The sequence below is a fragment of the Nipponia nippon genome, unplaced genomic scaffold (genome assembly GCF_047370975.1).
Source record: "Nipponia nippon isolate SJK-2023a ecotype South Korea unplaced genomic scaffold, ASM4737097v1 scaffold_7, whole genome shotgun sequence".
Lineage (NCBI taxonomy): Eukaryota > Metazoa > Chordata > Aves > Pelecaniformes > Threskiornithidae > Nipponia > Nipponia nippon.
Genome location: NW_028262391.1, coordinates 10,803,845 through 10,811,386, shown reverse-complemented (window position 1 = coordinate 10,811,386; position 7,542 = coordinate 10,803,845). Strand labels below are relative to the sequence as shown.

Below are 7,542 nucleotides of genomic sequence, written 5' to 3'. Positions count from 1 at the left end.
GTACTGGTTTCGCACAGCAAACGATTATCTTGCTGTTTCAGTTCCAAGTGAGTCACAGAGAACGAGAATTGCCCACAGAAGGCAGAGTCATGCCAAAGCAGTGTCTTTGTTTTAAAACCGAAGAGCGTGAACCCAAAATATCTTTTATGAGAAGTCACTGTACAAATTCAGCGGATGAGTCTCCATCTTCCACTGGATGGACTTGTTACAGGAGCTCGAACAGATCCCTCGGCTTGAAACAAAAAAATAATTGTGTGCGCAAAAACCAAAGGAGCGAACAAACAAAACTGCTTAAGGCAGGGAATGAACAAGGATGCACCTTTTGTCCAGGGAGGACATATCTTTAACTGAAACTTGGATTACTATAAAAAACTCAAACAGTTGGGGTAGACAAGAGTGGAGGATGATTGATTTCAAGGGGGGAACATAAAGCTCATCAACAGAACAGGGGGAGCTACAGCATGTTTAAAGAAAGACTTTGACCTACATGCCCAAAACACTATAGATCAGTACCTTGAAAAATCCACCAGACACATGTAAAGAAATTTAAACAATAAAGGGACATTGTTTTATTTCTTATTCTAACCCTTAAGCATGTCAGCAGAAGTTAATTCCTTGCCATTCAATCCAATAGAAAAAAATTAATGCCATAAAGCTTCACAGAGAAGTAAATTTATTATAGCTGAATTCTCTTCATTCATATCTGCCAGCTGTTCTACTAGCTGTATATTAACTAAAACAGTAGTAATGATCACAAAATTAATGGGATATAGCTCAGCTTCCCAGGAATCAAGAAAGTATTGGCAATATACTTTGTTAAAAAAAAAAAAAAGTAATCAGTTCCAGAAGGTATCTAGAATTCAGACTGACGATTTAAGCAGTCTTGTGACTGCTAAACTAAAGTTTCTTGTTTGAGTGCAGAGGCCTGATTTTAAATTGTGCCGAGAAGCCTGGGCCCCCATTACCTTTAAATGGCATTGCGGGTACCCAGCGTTTCTAAAAATCGGGCCGTAGAGCATCCAGCCAAACGCTGTAGAAAACATATTACTTGGAAGAGGCCGAGACGGACATTGAGCAGTGCAGCACCTCCTTGCAGGCACAAGAAGGTAATTACAGGCAGCATTAACCCTCAAAATAGCTCTTATATTTTGGAATGTTTTGGGAAATGGCGCAGGCCCTGACATTAAGCACAACAGCGCTAGCAGGTTAACAGCTTTTTTTCCTGGCCCAAATACAGAGATTAGAGTGTTCTGGGTAATGTTTTGCCCTACTTATTCTCTCGACCACTCCCACAATATAAGCCAGATAGAAGAAGCAGGAAAAACAAGCATAAATGATGAGATCACCTCTTTCTTGAGTTCAGTACAAATGCGTAGAGAGATTAGTAGATTTACAAACAACTCCTCTGCTTTGTTTAGCTTCGGATTAAGTTACTTTTCTATCATAAGACAACCAAGACACCTCTGAAGCTTTCACTAAAGTTGATAGACCTGTTGGTTGTAGCTGACAGTCTAGCATAGGAACAGCATCGATATGAAGGCTATAACGCACCTGCACTCCACACGCTGGACACAGTTAATCAGCCAAGACACTTCTGTATTAGCACTACTGTAGCTCTTCTTTTTTTCACTGTAAATACATATCAGCTCCCATCAATTGGAACCAATGAATGTAGATGCTATTTGCAAACTTATGAGAATAACCTGTCAATTAGCAACATCGCGCTTCTGGCTACCCGGTTTTGTCAAGGAAGAACTACATTAAATTGATCTAAGACTGCAACGCTAACCTTCCACTAAGTATTTATCTGAGGCAACTAAATTTTAGTCTGCATAAAGACCATCCATTCCTTCTTGGACAGTCACTCTGCAAAGAGGTGTTTATTATACAGAGTTATACTTGGTTGAATAATCACCGGAGATCTCTGAAGAACCCAAACTGGTTCGGTCCAGAAGTTCAGTGAACTCTTCTGAAACATAGTGCCTAGTGTTCTGTGGAACTCAGTCCTAACGCTCCAGCAAGACACTAACAATGGTTAGGAGCAAAAGATGACTAAACCCCTTGCTGACATTGAACTAAACCGTAATCATTTGTATTGCCAGGGGTTGCCTCAATCATGGATTAAGACTTGATCTTTATGTGCTGGCTCAAGGGACCCATGCAAAACTTAACAGGATGCCATCAACCACTGGCTGCGTTGGGGTCTATAGTAAATGAAAAGAGCGGTTCTGAAGACCACAGAAAAACTGTCTGCAGCTAATGAGTCTGACAAAATTAGTCAGACTAGTAAAAATACACATATGCATCCAATTCCTCGTGACATACCTTTGAAATGGTAACTGATGTGTTCATGATCAATATATCTCACCCAGTGCCACTCATGACTGGGAAATAGCATGTATGAGCCATAACCTCAAAGAATAACAATGTCACAGCAAAAGACTGTAATGCTAAAAAAATTCTGATTCCCTAATATACTTTTATTTATTTACAGCCTGAATTGCTGATTCTCAATCAAGCTAACAGGCTGCTATAGCAGAAATTCACTCCGACCTTCACTTCAGACAGACTCCAGGAGAAATAATCAAACATCATTTGATAAATGGTGATAAAATGCAAAACAAGAAGTTGTGAGGAAGGGCTGTTGTACCCAAGCACACTCAATAATACAGCAACCAGATGGTTAAGCAATATCAACATACTAGTATCAACATAGCTAAGACAGCGCGGTCACTGTCTCTAAAGGTTGTTTCATTCTGGTCAAGGCACGACCATGCAGACACGGCTGGTGTGCTGGGTTTGCTGTGCAGGGTGCCTGGGTTCGATTGCCTCAGAAAGAGAGAAAAAAACCGAGAGAAGGAGCAGGTGAAGGATAGTAAAAAGCTGCAAGGCAGGCAGAGGCCAGCTGGGGAAATGCCGACAGCAGGCAGGGGCCGGCTGGGGAAACGCCATTGGGCACTGTTGGCAGAAAAGCAAAAAGCTTCAGGGAGCTGGACAGCTTGAAAGGGAGACAGAGGCAGGGACAGGCAAGGATGCAGGCAGAGATCTGGAGAAGTACAGCAGGAATGGGCTCAGACAGACACGAAAGGATGCACAACTCACCGCAGCTCCTGGTGCCAGCAGGAGACCTTCACTGCTCTGAGACTTCTCTCTCTGCCTCTTCCTCCTCCACAGTGCCAGCTGCCTGACCCTCACCCACCCAGGAGCAGGCAGCAGACACCTCAAGGCTCCTCTCCCACAAGGCTTCCCAGAGGAGCTCCGTCCAGAGCAGGAACCTCCCCATCCCCACCTGCGGCTGCCCCAGCCCATCCCCACCTGCAGCCTTTTAAACCATCAGCCCAGCCCCAGCCCCACCTCATGAGTTCCACCTGGGCTGCCCCAGCCCACCCCACAGCTGGATGCCATGGGGAGAAGGGGTCATGGCCCCAGCCCCACAGCTCCTCACCACTCCCCAGGACCCTGCCCAGGGGCTGCAGATGTGTCCAGGGGCACAGAGGGACAGAGAAATGTTTATTTACCCAGGGACAGGAGACATCCTGGCAGTGAGTGTCCTCAAAGTGCAGGACAGAGGGAAGAAGGAGGGATGCCAGAAGAGGTGGGGGAGGGAGCTGGTACAGGGGAAAATTAAACACGGGAAGTAAAAAATACAGGTATGGTGCCAGATAGAGGAGACATAGGAGAAGTTTAAACAGCAAGGGGGTATGGGGCAGAGCTGGCAGAAAAGGTTTGGGGAACTGGACAGGCAGGGAGGCAGGCTTTACTGAGGCCCACAAGGGGCCCTGCTGCCTTCCAGGTCCTTAGACTTGGATGAGTAACTCCTTATGTCAACAGGAAAGCAAGTTACACCTCCAGCTGAAGTCACTCTCCAGAGGGTATGAGTAGCAGCAAGATCCCAAACCCCCAGGGTTGAGAAACTTTCCATCTTAGGAGAAACTCAGTTTCCCAGGGAAGGCTTTAGGGGTCTCACAGATGAAGCTTACGGATTCCCTGCCCCTCCAGATGGGGATTCATTCCTGGGAGCATGAACTCATGATGCCAACTGAGGTGGGTCTGGAGGACTAAATATAAGATTTCATGCAATCCCTCTCTTCAGTATAGCTTTTAAGGGGATCCCAAATGTCCTCTTTGGAGGGAATCTGGAATATTCCAGGGGCAGAAAGCAAAGTCTTCCTGATTCTGCCAAAAGATGGAAATGTGTCACAATCAGCAGCAAATAAACAGCTTTTTAAGTAAGATGTATGTTTGCACACACTGTCCACGCATAGCCATCTAATAAAGTCCACCAAAAAGAGTACCCTTACTAGGAAGAAGATTCTGCAACATAAACACGATAAGTCTTAGGTTAATTTTAGTATTTGTGTCCTACAGGAAATGGCAATAATTCACTTCACTGCTTGCACAGATGTTACGCGTGTTCCTCATTCTTCCTCACCCTCCTATGGGGCAGTGGGGGGAACCACGGGCAGGGAGAATCTCGCATGGTGTACGTTTTGGTGGAAAGCATTTGGGGAGAGACAGACGGACAGGGGGTATGTGTGGGTAGAAAGGCATTTTGGGGCTGTGACCCCCTTTTTTTAGGGGCACCCCCCCATACCCCCATATCCCCCACTCATTGGCTCCTCTGCTGCATCATCTCTCCCCCCGGTGATGTTGGGGTGCCCCAAATGATGTCATCATGCCCCCAGACACGCCCGCTTTTTATTCATCCCAAAAAAGGCACAAAACAAGGGAAACGGCCCTGATGGAAAGCTCATTACTTTAATAATGCCATATGTACATGCCCCCCACCAAAAAGGGGGGATCTGCTAGAAAAATAAAGGAGGGGCAGCCCCCCAAAAGGTTGCAGCCCCCCCCAGCCCCTGTCCCACAGGCTGGCAGCTGCCCCACGGAGGGGGAGTGTGCCAGGGGATGGTGCCACATCTCTCGCTCATGCTCTGCTCCATGATGTTCCCCCTCCATTCCCATGCTGGGATGGGCTCCCCAGGGCAACAAATCTCCCCGGTCCCCGAGAGCCCCGGACCCTGCCCACCAGACAGCCCTCACTGCCACACCTGCAGGGCACCCACTGGAGACAGAGCCAGGAGCCTCCAGACATAGGGCTGGCCCCTTACCGTCATAATGCTTAACAACCGGCAGGCAAACCTGGGCTGGGGGTATCTAGTGAGCATCACGAGACGCTTACAACAAGACATCTGAAAAACAAAAATCCTGAATTATATTTCAGCACATTAAAAAAGTAGCACAGAAGAAAGTAGAGGAATTCAGTCAGAATAAGGGATAGGATGTAGTTGAGCTAAAGGAGGATTCTAGGTAAACAGGTCAGCTCGAAATACAACACATTCTTTGAAAGCTAGAGCGATTGGAACACTTAAAATCAGTGTTAAGACAAATTTATATGATTTTAAACACATTCTTAGCATAAAAGTAAACATTTGCTCGTCTTGGAAAATGTCTCATCCCTTCCTTACAGCACTGCTGCAGGGAGACAACGCTGTGAGGCTGGGGCCGCCCGCCGCCGGGCGCGGAGGCGTCCCGCTGGGCAGCTCCCTGAGGTCTGGGAGGCCGCTCGCCATTCAGCCCTGCTCACAGAACTTTTTGGAGAAAAAAAACAAAACCAAATCCCCAATGCTGCAATACATAAGGCTACCAAAAAGGACTGGCAGATTTGCTAATGCTTTTGGCTGTACTGAAGCATGCAGAGGAACACGGTTTTATATCTGGACTGTTACAACTGAGAACCAAAGACCAGCGATGTCATCAGCTTTTGGAAGATGTGCTCTGCTTGGGTCTTTGGAAGGAAATTGACTGTTTCTCTTTTTTTTTTTTTTTTTAAAAAGGAGTGAAAAGTCTTGCTGCTGCTGACTTCTACTGCCAAGTACATCTCTGAAGATCCGCTCTGATGGGAAGTTCATAAAATGCAACTTCTTTGAATGAGGAAGACTTCCAGTCTGGAAAATGTCTTTCCAACTGAAGTAAACAATCACACACTGTAGGTTAAGGGAAAAGGACATTATTGAAGCACTAACTCACCAAAAACACATCACGACTCACTGTCACTAGTTGCAAAGCTGCTAATGCTTCTTGGGAAAGCCTGGAAAACACACAGAAGCGACATTGGTTTGTCCTGTTTTGTCCACGTCTCTTCTTTGACCTTGATTGCTTTTAATACAGATGCTAGCATCTCAGTAAGGTTTTCAAGTACTACTATATTTTAAAAACTTATTGACTGAAAAAGCATAAAGCTTTTATTGTGAAAACAAAGTCTGTTTCTTCTGAACATCTGATCTCTTACGAAGTTTCTTTCCACTTTTAGTACAAAATGATTTTCATAGTATCATTATTAGTAAGCGCACAGAAACAGAAGATTGTGCTTTCAGAAAGAGAAAATAAACGGAGGGAAGTAAGCTTTACATAGGCGTAACATGTTCCAGAACAAGCCTTATTTTATTTTTAGTATTTGTGTTAAAATATTTCATAGAAAAACTATAGAAGGAGAGCTGGCACATTCTTAATGTTAACTTTAAAGTCCATACTACAAGTAACTTAGGAAAAATGCAGAAGCACATCATAGACGTACCTCGTACTTACAGACCACTATAGATCCTTCCCATCTGTCTGGTACTTTCATGGCAGAAGAAAGGGCGACCACGGTGAAATGGTGGCAGTTGACATTCTGCTGAGAGAGGAAAAAAGCCTTTAACATAAAGCTGGCTAGGAAGCTAAAGCTTCCCTTTTTTTGTGAAAACAACTGAGTGGAGGAAAAAGTATTTTGCATCATCTTTGGTACAGTTGTTGATACAGGCCAGTAGAGCTTTTGCATTTTTTAGAGAACCGCGCCTTTTTTTGACTCATTGGCAGCTTTAGTTTCACTAGAACTCCCTTTCCTAGATATACACAGCTGACAGACAAGAAGTCTACATACATTTTCTCAAGCCTGTGTATAGCCAAGATTTCCTCACCCTATATGTCCCAAGTTGAATAATTTCGTTAAAGAGTACAGCAACATATCTGTCCTTGTGAACTGCCTTGCTGAAAAAAAGGAATGATTTGTTCCAGGCCGTTTCTCCAAACAGTCAACACCTTTTAAACCTGCAGTTGTGCCACCAAACCTGCTTAGGGTCCCTCCCAGCTTCTGACTGTCCTTAGATTTAACAGGCACATGCTCTATTCCACCTTCCAACAGCAAAAATACATAACGCTGTCAGACCCAGAGCACAACCCTATGGCTGTCCACGCACACCTTGCTGCTTTGATGAGGAGCCGCTGAGCATCCCTGCGAGCACAGCTGCACGCGCGAGAGCAGTTTCACCTACCCTGATTTCAGTGACTGCCGTTTCTGAAGCTTTAAACTGAAAACTGTATCTTGACACTTCGCCACAGTAGAAATGATCCGTAACTAGAACTCTACAAAAATGCACTAACGCAAATTGCAAACCCACGGCAGCAACAGCTTCAGAAATGTTTAGACCAGGAACAAGGGAGAGAAACAAAACAGCTTCATCTCATGCACAGGAAAGCAGCAGACAGAGAAAAGGTCAGCAT

At 45.1% G+C, this 7,542-nt stretch overlaps 1 long non-coding RNA gene across 1 annotated transcript; it reads right to left on the bottom strand.

Moving 5' to 3' along the window:
- Positions 1 to 5,039: 5,039 nt before the first annotated feature.
- On the bottom strand, positions 5,040 to 6,701 carry LOC148050807 (uncharacterized). The gene is made up of 3 exons (XR_015700267.1): positions 6,578 to 6,701; positions 6,031 to 6,091; positions 5,040 to 5,192 (listed from the first exon to the last, which is right to left on the bottom strand). It is a non-coding gene; the product is annotated as an uncharacterized LOC148050807 (long non-coding RNA).
- Between the last annotated feature and the right edge of the window lie 841 nt (positions 6,702 to 7,542).